The following is a 19,452-nucleotide window of genomic DNA, read 5'->3' as shown; positions in this document are numbered from 1 at the left end:
TTCCCACTAGCTAGGACAAAGAACCCTCTACTTTCATTGCCAGAAGTGAGCATAGGGTGACAGATTGTCAAAGTGGTTATTGTGTTTTCTGACTCTATGTATCCTTACCTTACTCCATGCTTTTGTGAAAAATACTTTCTAGATTGCAAGTACTAGACTAGAAGAGTCACAACTGGATTTTGTCCAGTGTGACTGAAAAAAGTACATTTTCTTTGTAAAAAAAATACCTTTTGCATAGGAATGTGATATGTAGTTTCATACCTTGCATATCAGGAGAGTTTGAAAGCCATGAATAAGCTCTGCTAGAAATCTCATGGTAGAAAAGGGAAGATGTGCCATACTTTCTTCTTCTTCTTCTTCTTCTTCTTCTTCTTCTTCTTCTTCTTCTTCTTCTTCTTCTTCTTCTTCTTCTTCTTCTTCTTTTTTTGTCTTTTTCCTTTTTATCGGTACTGGGGATCGAACTCACGACTGCCTGCTTTCAAGGCAGGCACTTATGCCACTGAGCTAAATCCCCCACCCCCATACTTTTTTCTGCACACTCAGTGATATTTCATGAGTCAGAGAGTTTCATAGGAAAGGAAGGTTTGTGATAATATGAGTTGGAGAATATTTTATTTCCATTTGTTTTATCTGATTAACTACTTAAAAGCCAACAATATGCAATATATTAACTATGTTTTTCTCTTATTATGTTGTTATGAAATTGTGTTTCACATTTTTCCCAGAGAATAGAAAATAATTATTAAATCTCTGAGGATACATCTTAGTGGTAGAATCTCTCTGTGTCTGAACTCAAATACAAAAAAAGTCAAATGTAGCACATGTAAGGTGATCTCAAACACACTTACATAATCACAAATTTCCAAATGTAGTGACTTCAAACTGATAATAAATAGGTGTAAAATAAACCTTGAGGACCTAACTGTAAAAAGCGTTTTGAGAAGTGGCTGGGAAATTTCTAAAATGTTATACACTCTTTAAAATAATGTACAGATAGATGAATTACCAGGAATGAGACCAAAATCAACATATTGTCCAGTTTTAAGTATTAATTATAAATTGAGTCTATGGTTCATGATAGGTGCATGAATTTATGGTTTGCCAATTACTACTTGTATGTGAAAGACAATGGTGGATGGAACTTACCTCCAATAACACAAAAAGCTCCATAGGGTGAGAAATATGATCCATTGGAAGAGGAAGATTACACAGTTTCAATTCCTTATAGATGATTTTATGGTAAAATGAATCAAAGACTGATGTGAATACATAAATTGTTTTATATCTATGTAATCTTTATTATGAAATCCAACGATGCTTTAATTTGAGAAACTACATAATGATATTTGTCATTTTTGCCAGACATTTAAGTTAACAGGGTCTGTTGGCTGATTACATACACAGGCTACACAGATTACACAAATACATGTGCATATATATGAAAGCTGGAGAATCTGCATGAATGTACTACTTTGAATACTCCAAATTTATAACTTTTACGACCCAAAAGTTGTCATAAACTAATTAGAAAGATAGTCATTTTATGCATATAATAGACAATTTATTATCAAGAATGCATACAAATAAGAATAAAATATGAAAATAGGCACTTTACCAAAAGATACAGAAAAACATAATAGTATATATAAGTTCATTTTAAATTAATTCATTGAGATAAAGGTTCACATGACAAAATAATGTCAAAGGTAGAGTTTTAGTAATAATTATTACATTCACAATGTTGTGCAACCACAACCTTCATCTACCTCTAGAACATTCTATCAGCACAGCATATCCATTGGTTAATTTTTCCCGTGTCTCTCTTCCTACAAGCCCTGGAAATTTGTTTATCATCTTGATGTGTTGTCCTATTCCTAACATTTCTTTTGAATGATCCATATCAAAAGTGACCTTTGCTGGCTCACTACATTGAATTTGCATGTTTTAAAAATTCTTTTCTGCTATTTTATGTGTGGATTCCTCATTACTTTTTCAAAAAATCATATTTCGCTGTGCTGAATCTATGATCTAGTTTCCTAATACATTGAAATAGGCAACATATACCATTAACTTCAGGAGCAATGTTTTACCACCATTCTCTAAAGCTCCTTTATGTTTATGATCTGACACTCATGCATGTTTATTAGGAACTCTCCCATCCGGTCCTGGAATCATCACTTCCTCTCTGTGTGGATAAGACTGTATTTCAGACACCTTGCACAAGCGAAATACTGCAGCATTCCTTCTCTGACTGGGTTAATTCACTTATCTTCTCCAGGTTCACCTTGGTCACTTCACATGGCAGCGTATTCTAGGCACATCACAGAGTATCCTGGAGTTTTTTTATTAACACATGTTTTCAGGGCATAATGTATTTATTAGCACATGTTCACATTCCTTGTGTGGAACTGATCCATGTAAAGAACACATCTTAGTTCCCTTCTCCTGTCTTCTTTTCTGCCTGCCTTCATTTCTTGATCCCCATCCTGGCAAAGAGCTATCTCCCCCTCCTAAGTTCTATCTTTTATTTTGCTTTTTACTTATACTTTGGGTTTCTTGTATAAGAGAAACTATGTGATATTTAAGTTTGTGTGTCATGATTTAGTTTTTCAATGCTCAACAAAAACTAATTTTTGTATATAGTTTATGCACCCATTCCTCCATGAGTAAATATTTAGATTGTTTCAACATATTGATGCATTTTTTGATATGAAAAATAAAACTTCCTAAGCAAATGAGAGCATGATAGTAGTTAACACACTGTGTATTTTCATCTTCAGAGTAATTATTTTGAGTAAAAGAAATAGACAAAAATTATTTTCAAAAAGAAGAATCAAGCAGATATTAGCACTTCTAATTATACTACAGTGAGCATGACAGTATGAATATTTCTTTAAGGTAATGCTAGCAATAGTTTGTATAAATACAGAGGGATTGCTGGAATGTAAATTACATACACACACATGCATAGAGTCACTGTAGATTGCAAATTGTCCATGAGAATTAGTGTGCAATCTCCAGAAGCAAGATGTATCATGTACAGGCACAATTTACCTATGATGAATATGATCATTATATATGTGTAACATGTACCAAAATGTAACTTGAAAAAAAAGCAAAATATAGTAAATTTTTATGGTTACAAAATGTGAAAACAAAATTAAAATGATTTAGTTCACTTCCTGTTCGTTTACTGAAGGTATTTCTGCAAGCTTCCAATCTGAGACATACGTGTATTATGAATGCAGGAAGTGTGCAGGATGCGGGGTGGGTGGATGTAGTCACAGCCACATAAAAAATGTTTCAACTGACTGTAGTGCAACATACATGTAGTCAGTTTATACACAACACTGTGAAATCACGTGATCTTGTTTGCTGATGGTGCCCTGAGAGACAGTTGTCATAGATTCCTCAATAGAAATGACAGCATTGAGGTTCCTTTATTTATGCAGGAAATGGTGTCGCTGACAGTGTTTTCCAAAAGCACTAAAGACTCATCCCAAGAAGCTGCCCACCTGTACCAGTGCTGTTCTTTGAAATCCTTAGTTTCTTAGGGATATTCAGATATATTTATTGGTTAGTCACATTGTTTTTCTCCAACATGTGCTATACTATATGTGGAAGAAATTCTTGCAGACTTTCTGTGCAGTAAGACTTCATATAAAATCATCAATCTATGTCTGCTACATTTTAGTGTACTTTTTTATTCTCATTATCATGGAACTTAACTGAAAGAATCAAATATTTTTCTTTGCTGTACAGGATACCTTATTCCAAAGTGTGCTGTGTGAATGGAAACTGTAGTGAACCGTTTCCATTAGTTCTCTGTAACTTGCTCACATTTCTTTATGTCCTCCATATTCTTAACTGTAACACATCTGACTAGTCACCTACATGTACATATATTTTTACTATAAGGAAAATGCACCTATGGAAAATCATATTTCATGTAAATTTATACAATGCTTTTGTTTTCAGAACTGGGGAAACTAGAGCCTTTCACTCAACTATATCCTTACCCTTTTGCCACCTCTCTTTTCTTCCCTCCTTGCTTCTTCTCTCCCTCCCTCCCTTCCTTCAATTTTTTATTAGTACCTGTTTGTAGTACATGTACTTCATCGTCCTCTTGGTGAGTAGGTTCATGTGCACAATATAGCTTGCTTCCTTTTTACAATCCCTTCCCCACCCCTCCCCCTCCTCCTCTACATCCCCTTCCCCCTGTATTAATTCTTTTTTTATTTTAAAGAGAACAACACAAAAAAGGAAAAGAAAACAGAACAAAGCAGATCATAACAAAATAATGCAAGCAACACAGGATTTCAAAACAAGACAACAGGAAATCAACTGTAGTTACCACAGTGTCTCCTATTTTCTCTGAAATAGTCGTCCATATCATCACACAAAGTGAATTCAAACAAAACAAAATAAAACAGTATAAAACTGATCAAAGAATGAAAGCATTACTGGTCTTCAAAATCAGACAGCAGGAAAATCAACAATGGCTATTTAATGTCTCTTGTTCTCTGTTGTTCTTAATATTTAATAATCTTAGCTCATTTTCATTACATGTAAGATTCATACTTACTGAGGTTATAAGACTCCTAAATGTGCATATCATTATTCTACTGATTTTCTCTTCCATATCCCTTTTCCCTCACTCTTGATCTTCCTGCTAGTAAGAGACCTGTCCCCTTGTTTCCTTCTGTCCATACTATGCTTGTATTTTCCTTCACTCAAATGACAGATACTAATGATATTTAATCCTGTGTATCTGGTTTATTTCATTCAGCATTCTATTTTCCAAGTGCATCCATTTTCCTACAAATGTTCCAAATTTGTCCTTCCTTACACTCAAGTAGTATTCACTTATATATTGACACCACATTTTCTTTATCTAACTGTCTGTTAATTGGGTCCACAGGCTGCTTGCAAAGTTTAGGGGTTATGAATTCTGCTGTTATAGACACTGAACACTGGTAAACATATAATTCTGCTTCATTCATTCTTTTTTTTTTCTTTTTTTGGGCAGCAGGCTACATGGCTAAATTTCCCAGGTTGGACTTGATCAGGAATGTGCTACCTTCACTGGATTGAGGTAATTTTAAATGTTAATAAACAATTAAAAAATAGAAGATAAATCATCTAAGACAATTGCATATGTTTTGTCTAATTTTACTCTTAGAGTGTGGGGAGCAGATATTGGGTAAGACGATTGTATGTATTCTACTTCTCCTGATTCCTACCTGACTGCATGTACAGATGCAATGAGAATCTCTCTCAGGTAAGCTCCTGCCATGCTAAAACTCAGATGTGAACATGATCTTATAGAGCAGCTGCACAGGCAGTGTGGGCCCATTGAATCATTTATTTCTTCATCCTTCCGCATATCACTGCTGTGACATGTTGGGTATAAGAATGCAGTTATAGATAAACCAGTCACTCAGAGCAACTTTGAACTATGACAGAGAACACATGTGCATACATAATTCTCCTTGATTCTCCATGTATAGAAATACAGTGTTCAGCATGAGATATTACAGTTTTCTTATTCATGCTTCAGTTCAGTTTATCTCTTTCAGTAGCATCAACTGCACTGTGTGTAGTATAACAACTTTATAAATGTATGCCTTGAAGTAGAAAGGTAGGTGCATTTTTAATATTTATTACTGGAAAGTCTTATTACTTAGTTACCACACAAGGTATGAAGTATGCCATTATTGAATGCAATTTCGTTGCTTTAGTTAAATAAAAACATTGTCTTCCAATTCAAATTCAAATACAAAATTTTAGTTACATGCTTATCATTGCTAACAGTTTATTCTTTAGCTTTCAGTACCATCAAAGCAATTAATTTGCAGTTTATACATCACAGAAAAGTCTTAGAACAACTCCTAATATTGAAAAGTATTTCTCAAACCAAAGCAAACATATGTAATACTATATTATTTGAGTTTTATGAGAATTCACTTGAAATATTAAAATGTTACCAAAATATAAGAGAAAGACAGGGAAATTCTCAACAGTAGTGAAATTAAAACAGATAAAACATACCAACTATACAAGCTAGGAAACTTTGTTCCTAACACAAGAATAGGGGAAAATATGGGTCTAATTTAAAGTGGTATGACATTGTCAATAGTATTTTTTAACCCCAAGTGTAGATTTTGAAATCAACAGAATAATTGTTGGATATCAGACTAATGAAGATTTAATAAGGAACAAAATAATTACTAGTAAAATAACCAAATGCATTTAATATCATCTTTACTCTAGGTTATAATCATATTAGCACATGCAAAACTTTCTGTTTATATTTTACTTTTTAATTTAAAATAAACTTTTTTTAAGGTACCGGGGATCGAACTCATGACCCAGCACTTCCTAACCACTGTGTAGAAAGCCTTCCACACTGCTGTGCACCGCTCACTCCATACTGGAATTTTCAGTCTCTCCAGTGTGCTTCACTGCACTCCTGAGCCATCAGGGTAAAGCAGCCCTTCAGTCATCGCACACATTTGTGCCTCAGTGCAATCACACAGTGACTCCTCACTGTGCTCTGCATTTCACTGTGAGGAAGGCTGAGTGGGAAGCTGACTCATGAGAATCAGGGTTTCTCTCTCCCCCTCAGGAAACTTTCTCCCTCCTTCCCTCTTTCTCTCCCTCAGTCTCCCTTAAAATTCATTTCTCTTACTCAGGGCCTTGAACATGAAGCAGACACTCGGTTCAATCTGAAGATCATCTGGGATGTCTGATATTCATGAAACTCTGTAGCTTGCTTCATGCAAGGCAGTGGATGGAACTTAAATGTCTTCACACAGGTACATTACATTGTGTATTCCACTCACTTGGAAGTGTAAATGTGAAGGCTAAGTATCTTTGAAATTCTTTCAGTTCCAATTAGACTAAAGATAGAAATGATGCATTCTGTTTGGCTAAGTGACTCAAACAACTATCCACAGGAAGATAAGTGGCACTTCAGTCACAGAACCTAACTACAATGTCCAAAGCCCTTATTGGTAAAGGTATCTCCTTCAGTATTTATACAGAGGAGCAAATATAGTCACTATTGGTTATATTTGACCACAACATAAGAGAAATTGTATCAGCCTTAGAATATGCAGAAGTTTGGAAGAGGCTCTGCCAGATAGAATGGATACTTCCTAAGTCTTCCCAAAATATATGATTCTGTGTTGTTCAGGAAAGTTAAAAATTATTGAAAGTTCATATAGAAGAGGTTTTATCTTTGATTTTGCATTTTTGCAAAACCCTAAGATGGGTTGTGAGCCTCTAATGACACTGAGTGACAAATAGTGATCAGTATTGGTCCCAAGCACAAAACACGTGTGAGAATAAGACAAATTCTGAGGACTGGTGAAGAGAAGTTAGTGGTGATACATGCTCAGTGAGCACTATGCTCTATCACCACCCAAGAACTCAGACACGCACACACACACACACACACACACACACACACACACACACAGAAAGAGAGAGATCAATTTTCAAGTTAGAGACCAATGGAATATAACCTTGAAATAAATTCAAAACTTAAGATTTAATTTACGTTTTCATCTTTTTTGGGGGGATATATTTAAAAGTGAGAATGGCAATGTAATTATTAACAAATACATAATTTGGTAATTTTAGTCACTGAAATATTATTGTATTGATAGATTAGAAAATAATTGTACTCAAAAATTATTTTGAGAAAATAGTTTAGAATATTATGCAACTCTTATAAGGGACAAATTCAAGCAAGAGCTTGAAAAATACAGATAAAAAGAAACTATTTCTGTTGCTTACATGTGCTGTAATGGAAAGCAACATTGGCTTTGCTATCTGTATGTTTCAGTAGAGAGACTACATAGATAAAAAATATTAAATCAAGTCAAGGATTCTCCTTTCCTTAATGTAAATAAGCAAATTCATAATGAAAAGTTCATAATTATTGGCACTGATGATGTTCTTGATTGCCAACTTAAGGATAAAGTAACAGAATAAACAATGTTTTGAGTGGCTTCTGAAGAGTAACCATATGGGTAGTACTTTCCTGTATCTATGTAATTTCACAGCATCTTGCATCAAAAAATAACCTGCTTATAGAACAGGAAGTTCTTCCTAGACACAGAGATAGATGGCAAGAGACATTAAAGAGCTCATGCTGCATAGCTAGACTGACTCATAACTCATGTGTAATAGACTAAATAAAGTACTTTTGCATTGAATAAAGCAAAAATACTGCAGATTTTGTTCATGTTTTACTTCGTTACACATAAACATATGTGTCCAATTTTTGTCTGTTAACATTGATCTATACTCTTAATAGAAGAAAAGTTTATACATACTTAGGAGGTAAAATATAAGAATCCAACATATGAGTATGATATTTGATAATCAAATCAGGATGACTACTTTTTCCGCCTCCTCCAACATTTAATATTCCTATGTTTGTAAACAATGAACTCGTCTAATTATTGTAAAATATATACTAATTTTAAAACATGCAACATTTTAATTCATTTGACATGCCTAATGGAAATGTAAAAGTCCTTGGTAAAATGCAATGAATTACTGCATTTGAAATAGGCTTTCCTATTTCAAATTAAGTTAAAAATTCTTCAAAGAAATTTTATAACTTTAAAGATAATAGCAATTGTGGATGCAAAGTTATATGTAAAATTTACCACTTAAATTAATCCAATATAATAATATGAATAATTGATAAAAGAAGCATACATCTATTAATTGGAGTAACATAACAAATAGCTAACAAAAAATCCACCCACCGAATCAAAACGTGATCTGTAATTTGAGACCATATCATTAACTAATATTTTTATACATATTTTCAGGTTACTTTATCTTACTATGTTTACTTTATCTTATGATGTTACTTTATCAGATGTTTCCTCTAGAGCCCTTCTAATAGAATAATGAGATAATCCTTCAAATGTTCTTGGAATTTTTGATGTGCTAAGTAACTACTGGAAATTTCCATCATTAATTATTATACACAATAAATCAAACTATCAGATTTTAACAAATGATTTAAAAGTTAAAATTGTTTTCAAGCAAATGAAAGATAAAGAGGATGCACTGAGAAGGAACAGGCACATCAAGTTGTTGAAATAAAAATATAAAAGAATAATTTGTGTAAAGACAGGTCAAAATAATTTGAGAACACCAGGTTATTTTTAACAGAGGAAATAAAATGTGCAATTGGAAGATAATTCAAAGTTCCAGAAAGTCACTAAGAATGATTAGGGTCGAGTGCAGGTCTACTTGAGGACCAGGGAAGCAGAATGCTGTGGGAGAAATCAGTAAGGAAAGGTCCTCGAACTACTTCTCAGAGAGACACTGACATTCCCTGGGGTGTGGCTGCCAGGCGTGGCCTGGGAAGACTTCTGCTCCTGAATCCCAAAATAATACTCTCATTTACCATTAGAAACACAAACACACTTATGTGCATTCCTGTCTAATATAGAGTGACCGGAGCCGTGAGTGATAGAGGCGAGACAATAAAGGGGTCGGTTCTCAAAGTTTTATTGCGTACAGCTCAGCCGGACCTAACAAGGTCCGCTGCCCTCAAGCCTTCTTCTTCCTCTCTCTCTGGGAGGAGATACATGAGTTTATATGGCGAGAAGCAGCCAATCACAGCATAGCAGGAACTCGGATAGCAATTGGTCACAACCGACTGTTGCTAGGCAGATGATCACTCTTGGCGGGTTAATTACAAGACAACACAGGCCAACAAGAACCAGGAAGCAGGAAGCGGGCGCCATCTTTGGGGAGCGGCTCATGGCCCCTAACATCTCCCCCTTTTTTATTAAGTTGAAAGATAAATCACGAGGGTCCTCTTCTACTCCCGACCGAGCATCGGGAGGGGAGTCAGGCGGGCCCATTGCTGGGGTGCCAGCCAAACAGGGCAGTAAGGCAAGGGAGAATGTAGAGGACTATACCCTGCTGTGCATCATTTCGTTATATGCATATCCCTGCGCCAGGACCATGCTGAAATGAGTTGTTCCTTTTTCGCAGGGCCAGGCATACATCGAAACGGAACCTGGATGCATATGGACATACATTCCTGTCATCCCCGATGGCCTTGCCTAGGTGGATGACACTGCAGTACCCTTGGTCTCGCATCCCATCGCCACATCATCCCTTTCCTGATCTCCCAGGGCATAAAGGATATTGAGGACCCTCGGAAATATCCGGCCAAACTATATCTGGTGTTCTGCAATGCGCAGCAGATAGGCCGCCACCTGTCCTCCTGTTAGACCTGGCTCAGTCATCTGCATAGCAGCCAGTGCTGTAAGCCTAACTTGTTGCTGCATCTGAAGCAAACGGTCAAATAAGCACTTAATGACCATCAGGCCCACCAGAACCAACACAGCAATAATGGCCCAGGTGGTGAGATTGGGCCAGGAAAACCAGGAAGTTACATAATCCCATGCATCTTTCAGAACTGACAGATCAAAAGTGATGGGTGTGAGTTTAACGCTTTCAATCGCATCGATTGCTTGGTGGACCTCGTCGGAAATGTTTTTGAAATTTGGTAGATAAGTCTGTTTTAACCAGTCAGAAACCTGTTTTGTTTGGGCTGTGATATTAGCACGAGCCGGAGTCACACAAACGTGACGCAGGATCCATCGTTGATCGCAGAGCTGGCCCGCGATGTTCCAGAGGGTGTCTATCTCATGTCCAATTTCCTCGATATCTCTTTGGATCTGTTGAATTGCCTGTGAATTTAGTTCAATGAGGGACTGCTGACGTCTCAACGTAGCGGCGGTCTGGTTGGCGAGGTTGTTGACGGTATCCATGGTTAGGGCAATTTGGTTAGTGGTCCAAGCCTGTAAAACCGCGTGTCCTGACCTCAAAAGACACAAGAAACCGAAAAGGGGGGGTCTAGACAAACATAGTTGTGAAGAGACATGGAGGAATTAGTTTCCAAGCTCGAGGTGCAGGTGTTAGAGAGCGAACCATTAAGTGTAAGAAACGTCTAAGATCAAGACAAGCCTTTAGCGGGTTGCAAATTTGATGTCCAGTAAACAGTCGGGCTCCCCCGAACACCTGACTGTCACAATAGCCAGTATAGTTGAAAAAGGAGTTGTAAGATGCACATCGATCGTGGCAGGGGTTTTTTAAGGTCATATCTGTCCATAAAAGCCAGCCTCCATCTCGTAGGATGAAGGGCGTGGCAGTGAGTAGGCAGTGACGCCAGAAGAAACTTTGTATAATATGATTCTTTTGCAAGGCAGGATGTTTAGTGGGGACACATGGGTCCATCCATGGGTGTTCTAATGGATGAGAAGACTGGCTGCAGTTTTGAAGATCTATGGAGGGCCATCTAACCTCCAACCGGAGGCAGCGTGTTACATTCTGTCCCCCATTTGCAGAAGTAAGACATTCTCTATGTGTCCAATTGAGGAAGTTAATGAATGGCCGGGAGGCGTTATATAATGTATAGGACTCATTACAGGTGAAGTTAGCATAGGAGAAGACAAGGGTGTCTTCCTCCAACGGAAAGGAAGCATTAAAGCGAAAGGAGCTTATGGTAACCCGTTTAAAAGGAAGCGAGATATTAGAATTGTTGGGGACAAACACCAAGGGGGCACCAGGGGACATGGCAGAAAAGGGGGCCAGAGTGGGAGGATGTCTCCAAAGCCCCCATAAATAGGTGGGCTCGGAATCAGAGCCTTCCGTAACAGGGAAGAGGACATACGAGCAGCAAAGGATGAGAATACTTATATGCATCGATGTACAGTTACCCATCCAGGGCTGTCTCTGCATCCTCTTTGGGTGGATCATGTTTGTCATCTCGATACTTTGGTTGGGGGTTTACTGTCCGCACCAACCTCTCGGGGATCCACCGAGGTTCACTGCCTGGTTCCTGTGGAAAGACACAAACCGCACCTCGGGTCCAGCTGACCACTGGATCTGGGCCCATCCATTGTCCTGTGAGGACATCTTTCCACTTGACCATGCCTTTGTCGGCAGGGGCCGGATCACAATGTTCCATGGCGGGGGAGCGGTTATTAACATTGAGATTCAAGAAATTTATGGTAAATAAGGCAAGGGATAGCCTCCCTTTAGGTGGAAGGCCATGGCCTATCCCCTCCTTTTGTTTTTGTAGAACAGTCTTGAGCGTTCTATGTGATCTCTCAATTATACCTTGTCCTTGTATAATTTTGGTGAGATGGCCCGTATGTTCTCCTTTCCCTGCTAGCCGTCTCCAGGCCTGAAGGCCGCAATGGCTAATTTGCTCATAGACCTGACGAGGGAATTGGGTCTGGTCCCCCTCAAAGGCTCCTCGCCCTAATAACATATCTCTGCCCCATTCTGCGTGGCCATGTTCTCTATTGGCCGTGGCTTGCTCTACGCAGAACTCTTCATTCCATGACTTCCAATCTAAGTACTGTCCAGGGGAGAGGCAAGCGCGTGCCAACTGTGTCCAATCCCCTGGGGTTAAAAGCAGACCGGCCAGGGCCTCTAGGAGGGCCATGGTAAAGGGTGCACTAGGCCCATAGGCCGAGACTGCATCTTTAATGGCTTTCAACTGTTTGATCTCCAGGGGTTCGTAGTACCCTCCTCCCCCTCTGCCTCCTATTTGTACCGGAAAGGCATGGAGGCCAGAACACTCGAAGGGGAGCCGCGACCACACCCTCTGATGGAAGGAACGTCCCCCCCCCCCGATGTAGACATGGGAGGTAACCCAGGAAGTAACTCCCCTTCCAGCCAGGGCGGCGCTGAGGGTTGTGGATGCCCTCTAGCGGCCACGGGTGGAGGTGGCAGCCCGGGGAGTAACTCCTCCTCCAGCCAAGGTGGTGCAACAGAGTGCGGTGCCCGGAAGGGGGCAACCGCAGGCTGTGAGGTTGTACAAGGCCGGAAGGACCTGAGTTCCCTCCGCAAGTTGGAGTATCCTGGGCAGGGAGGTGTCCAGTTCCCCTTTTTGTCTTCCTGGGCCCTTAGATTCTCCCCTGTCTGAGCCGGTGGGTCACATTTGTCGAAAACCACTTCTTCCTCAGAACTATCAGACTCTAAGTCGGTATCTCTAGGGCCCTCTTGAGGCCCAAAGTCGGCCGTAACTCTGGGCTCTTCAGAGCATTCGGAGCAGGCTTTATCAAAAACTTGTCGGGCTGAATGGAGCCCAAGAGCATCTTCATCAGTCAGGCATGCCCTGATCATTTCCCATAAGGGTATAACCATCGGATCTAATGGGCCCCTTTCACGAGCACCCCGGAGATCTCCGCCCAATTTTTCCCATGAAGGGAGGGTCAGGGAGCCTGTGGGCCAGAACCAGGGGGCTTGTTCGTTAACGAGATCCAGAAACCGGGCAAGAGTGACCCGATTCATATAAATTCCCCGAGAGCGAAGCAGAACTCCCAAAGAGTCAGTGAGAGGTTTGTGTGCAGCGTTGCCCATATCAGCGAAGCGAAAGTAAAGCAAAGAAACGTAAAAGGGAAGAGAGCAGCGCCAGCGAATGTGGCGCTCGGGAGTGTGTTAGGTGCGTCCACCCAACCCAGGTGACCCGGTACTCACCTGTCCTAGGAAACCTCAGCTGTATCGTTCGTAACCGACCTGGGGCGTCGAGAAGAGGCTCTGTCGGTCTTCGGATGTCGTTGGACCGAGGTCTCGCCGTCACTCGTGTTCGCTGCACACCTTGGCCAGAGGATATGCAGGGTCCCCGTACGGGCCACCAGTTGACCGGAGCCGTGAGTGATAGAGGCGAGACAATAAAGGGGTCGGTTCTCAAAGTTTTATTGCGTACAGCTCAGCCGGACCTAACAAGGTCCGCCGCCCTCAAGCCTTCTTCTTCCTCTCTCTCTGGGAGGAGATACATGAGTTTATATGGCGAGAAGCAGCCAATCACAGCATAGCAGGAACTCGGATAGCAATTGGTCACAACCGACTGTTGCTAGGCAGATGATCACTCTTGGCGGGTTAATTACAAGACAACACGGGCCAACAAGAACCAGGAAGCAGGAAGCGGGCGCCATCTTTGGGGAGCGGCTCATGGCCCCTAACAATAGAGACATTTAAATATCATGTTTCTATAATTAATACCTGCATGATAATATTATTACATAATATACTGAAAAAATCTTGATTCATGAATAAAAACTATATTCAACAGTGAATAAATAAATTATCCAAACAGTTATAAGAAACTCAATTGTGTCCAGTGTGCTTTTACATTTGAGGTTGGAAATTTTAAGTGTTAGCTGAACTAGGCTGACATTGAACAAGAAATTTAAAAACATGATGTCTAACAAGAAATAGTCATATTGTCTGTTTCGGGGCTGGAGATTTAGCTCAGCGGCATAAGCACCTACCTGCCTTGCAAGCAGGCGGTGGTGAGTTCGATCCTTGGTACTGATAAAAATGAAAAAGACAAACAAAACATATTGTCTGTTTCTATTTTTCCATTTTTACCATTAAAAGATGAACACATTGAGGTTTAATTGCAGCTGGAAATCGCACCCCTATGCCATGAGTGTCTCTGTCAGACCGGAGCTGCAGCCTCCCCTCTTCCTCATCTTCCTAGGCATCTATGGGCTGACCACAGCATGGAACCTGACTACCATCACCCTCACTAGTGTGGACTCCCAACTGCAAACCGTCATGTACTTCTTCCTCCGAAACCTAGCTGTCAGCAGCTTTGGCAACTTTATTGTCATTGCCCCTAAAATGCTGTGCAACTTCTTAGCAGATAAGAAAACCATCTTGTACTATACCTGCACCACCCAGATGGGGGATTCCTGATTTTCATGGTGACTGAGATAACCTATGACCAATACATGATCATTTGCAACCCCCTGCTCTGCACAGTTGTGGTGTCCCAGAGGGTCTGCCTACTGCTGGTGTCCCTCACCTACCTACCTTCACAGCCTATTCACAGCTCTTGTACTGACATTTTATATTCTTCATGTCTTATTTTTCTGCCTAAATAACCATTTTTACTGTTACAATGTCCCATTGACAGCACTGTCTTGTTCTGATACCTACATTCCAGAGACAGTGGTGTTCACCTTCTCTGGGTCAAATTTGTTTTTCTCCATAGCTATTGTTCTAATATGTTACTTCAACATTGCCCTTGCCACTTTCAAGGTACATTCTGCAGAGGGGCAATGGAAAGCCTTCTCCATGTATGTCTCTCACATAATGACAATCACCATGTTCTACGGGACTCTCCTATTCACATATGTGCATTCCAGGACCAACCACTCCCTCTAAACAGCTTCCATCTTCTGCATGCTGGTGATACAAGTGCTGAACCCTGTCATTTACAGCCTGAGGAGAAAAGACATGAAGGGTGCTCTTCCTTGGAGGGTCCCCATGGAATCATAAACAAAACACTGCTCTTTGAAATCTGGCAAAACATGGTCAGAAATTCTCTTACTTTCAGTACAGAGATTTTAACTATTTTTTCCAGACTTATCACCAATAATAACACATGTACATTGTGAAGAGTAATTTCTAAAGAAACACAAATTAGAAATCAAATATAAGATACTAAAAGGTTTAGGAAGCATGTTATCAGGTGGTAGAGGTGTGGGAGAGTCATCTATTGAAGAGGGTTGAGACTCACTACCCTCCTTATAGAAGGCATCTTTTGTTCAAACATTAAAGATAATGCTTTATTTTTGAAGTATTTTGTCAATTCAATTTACATCTTTTAAAAATACATTTATTTAGTTCTTAAAGAAATAATGCCACAAAAATCAATTTTAGCTGAAGATAAATGGTGATCAAAAGTATTCTTTTCAGAGGGAAATACAACATGTGGAGAGTGGACAAGAGTGTTCTCTGCTCTTCTATCTCTCTGGTGATGTATGTTTACAGAGCAAATTGCTGATATTCACCCTAATCTATACTATTGCATGAAATGTTCCTTTCATGCAATTGTATAGATTTGATTTCCACTGCTATGAAACTAAAGCATAAAGATGTTACTTCTTTTAGTTTTTATGTTTAATGTGATTTGGAGTGAGATTAAACCAAATAGACCATAGTTTGCAAAATGTCTGTGTATGTAAAATGCTACTAATACTACACAGTGAAGGAGAAAGGGCCAGGTGTGGGAGATAAAGGCAGTGTCTGGAGAGAAAACAGATGCATGACATTTCAGGGAGATTCGAAACAAGCCAAACCCAGAGATTGTAAGACTTAAAGCAATAAATTAATGATTAACTTCATTTTTAAATAAGAAGAACAGCCACACTCAGATGGGTTTTCTTATCTGGAGCTACAGCTCTGACAACAGTTTGATAGCTGCAGCCTTCATTCACTTACGTGGTGTTAGGAATTGCCACTGAGGCCCCCTTGCTAAGCTCAAAACAGAGACTCACCTCTTTTGCTTTTCTTCCAGCTTCTAAAGTTTGCCTAGTGTCTTTACCATGTGCTCTACTTCTAGACAGAAATTCCATCATTATGGCCTCTTCTTCTTCTGCCTCTTATCCTTTTTCGTCCTTCCTTACTTCTTGCTTACATTTGGAAGTGTATGTAATTCTTTAGAGTCTCCTAATCCCTAAAATAAGTGCATAAGCAAATTGTCATTTCTATAAAAAGTAGCCCATTCAAGAGTCTGGGAATTAAGGCTTGAATATTTTTTTAAATTTTATTTAAGGAGAAAATAAGCAGAGAAAGGGTACAAGTTATACAGATTTACAGAAAAAAACAGTAGGAAATCACTAGTTAATGGATTACATATTGTCATCTTAGAAATAATTGTTCAAGTCACAAAATTAAAGCTTGTAAAGTGGACATTCCAACACCGAGACTGCAAACAGTTCTGTTCAATGATCCAATAAAACTCAGTGATACCATTTTCTATCTTATACACTTCAACATACTTGAAGTTATATCATTTAGAGCACTTTCTTTTCCTCTCTTTTGTACAATGACAATTACACATTTTGGGTTTTGTTGCTCCCACAGTTCTTATTACTTTTTTGGAAGGGAGTAGAACCAAATGTGACATAACAGAACAGAGTCAATCAAATCAAAAGGGTGGACATAATAGAGAATGTAAAAGCATAATACAAGGTGATCAATAATGGTTACCCCAATGCCTCCCGCTATCTCTAATAGAATTGCCTATATCATCAGTTATAATAAAATTGAACAAAACAGTAAAGAACAAAACCGACAAAACCAAAACATTGGAGACATTCTAGGTCTTCAAAAGTAGATAAAAGTCATCGAGAATGGGCGTCATAATGAATCTCACTATCTTCGGAGCTGTTGCCTAAACTTTCGAACCTGGTACTATCAAGCAAAGCAGAATAGGGGGACATCAGTCAAAAACAAGATGGTGAGAGTAATACAGGGCTTTAAATCAAGATAATGGAACGTCAAAGTGGGTTACTATAATATATCCTGCTATTTTTATTTATTTTTCCCTTAATTAAAAGGATAAAAATAAAAAAGTAAATAATGGAGTGGAGATTGAGATAAAAGAGGGCATAACAGCGAAACAGCGCAGATCAAAACATAACCATTTAAGCAGAATAGTGTTTTACCACAAGATAATCCTGACATAAAAGTAGTTACCATATTGTCTCTTTCCTTGAAATCCTTGAGTACAACTTCGTATATTGTAGCATTAAATATATCAAAACACTGTAAAACCATTTAAGAGAACGACAGCATTACAGGGTATTTAGAATCAATAACAGAAAATGAACAATGGTTTCTCTATAATCTCCTTGTCTTTAAAAGGTTTTTGCTTATACTATCGTACATAATAAAATCCAATAAGATACAACCTATTTTGACCAATGGAGACAGAAGAAGAAAAGCTTGATGAGACTTCAAAACAAGATGATACTAAATCAGTATTACCTATTAAGATGTCATTTTCTCCAAAATAGCTGTTCCTATCATCCAGTCTTCTCTGCCTCATTTCTGTTGAGCTCTTTTTCTGTCATTAGTTGTCAGTTTGTCTTCTTCATTTTGTTCTCTGCTCCATTCATGGTGGCCTCCCTGCCACTATTTCTGCGTTCTTTGTATTTTTCTTTTTTAGAATATCCTGCAATACTCTCTGTAGAGTTGAATTGGTGGTTGCAAATTCCCCCAGTTCCTCTTTATCCTGGAAGCACCTTGTTTTTCCATCAATTTCCAGGGACAGTTGTGCACGATATCTCAATCTTGGCTGGAGATTATTATCTTTCAAAGCTTGAATTATTTCCCCCCACGCTCTTCGTGATTTGATGGTTTGTGCAGAGAAATCTGCTGTAATTCTTATGGGTGTTCCCTTGTATGTGGTCTGTTTCTTGTCTCTGGCAGCTTTTAATATTCTGTTCTTGTATTGAATTTCTGGAATTTTTATTATTATATGCCTGGGTGTTGCTCTGTTTGAGTTGTAGGTGGCTGGGGTCCTGTATGCCTCATACATCTGAGTATCTTTACCTTTTGCTAAATTAGGAAAATTCTCCTGGATTATTTCTGTGAGTAGCTTTTGTAGTTCATTTGATTGTGTCCCTACTTCTTCTTTTATGTTCTTAATTCTTAGGTTATGGATCCTCTTATCATCTTCTTGTCTTTGTATTATTGCTGTTTGTTTCTTTGTTACTTTTAAGAAGTTTTTCATTTCATTCTCCCATATTACAAATCTGCCCTCCAGTTCAGATAGTCTGTCCTTAGTTTCTTTCAAACTATTATGCCAGTTTTCGATAGAGTTTTTAGTTTCCTGGTAGTCCCTTTGAACCTGCTTCACGTATTCTATGCTTTCTCTATTTTCTCCATCAAACAATTCTCCCCTCTTTTTCTGTTCTTCCATTCCACCATCTGTTTTTTCTTGGGTGGTGCTTAGCATTTCTCTAACTATTCTGCTTACTTCTAGCTTCAGGTCATTGATAACTTCATTCCTGAACTGATCTATGAGGCTCTCAATATGGCGCCTTATGTCTATTGGTGCGGTGTCCGCTATTACCTGTTTCTCAGGATTGGGGGCCGAGGAGCCTTTCTTGTTGCTGCCTCTTCCCATATTCTTTGTTCCTTATGTATGCAAGCTTATATAGGAGGCCCAGCTTCCCTCCCTGTCAGCCACAGCCTGATTGAATTGCACCGGCTAGGTGTTCCTGCCCACTGCAGCACACCAGGAAATTCCAGACCAAGCAGCCTACGTGGGGCCTGCTCCTCCAGGCCACCCTCAGGCTCTGGGATCTGGGTTGTGCCAGCCTACTGGGTCTCCACCAGCAAGTAGGCTAGGCACTTCTCACCAATCCCGCTTGAGAGGGGGATACATGGCTGAAGTCGCCGCAGCGCCCCGCTCCCGCAAGTCTGCCCAGTCCCAGAATGTCCTTTGCTGGAGTCAAACTGTGGTAGAGTGTCAGTTTCTCTCAGTCACCTCACCACAAGTCAGTGCACGGCTCCCTGCCCGTCCTGCAGAGCTTCTGCGCATCTCTCTCCTTGCCGAGCCGATGTAGACCCAAATTGCGGCTTCCAATG

General features: G+C 39.4%; 1 pseudogene; it reads left to right on the top strand.

Moving 5' to 3' along the window:
* The first annotated feature begins 13,613 nt into the window (after nucleotides 1-13,613).
* LOC100732778 (olfactory receptor 8J1-like) lies at nucleotides 13,614-15,348 on the top strand (annotated as a pseudogene).
* Nucleotides 15,349-19,452: the final 4,104 nt, after the last annotated feature.

Source organism: Cavia porcellus, unplaced genomic scaffold (assembly GCF_034190915.1).
Source record: "Cavia porcellus strain 051 isolate PalLab524CR breed Dunkin Hartley unplaced genomic scaffold, mCavPor4.1 scaffold_14, whole genome shotgun sequence".
NCBI classification, from domain to species: Eukaryota; Metazoa; Chordata; class Mammalia; order Rodentia; family Caviidae; genus Cavia; species Cavia porcellus.
Note: the sequence above shows the minus strand (reverse complement) of the source record. Positions and strands in the feature narration are given on the sequence as shown.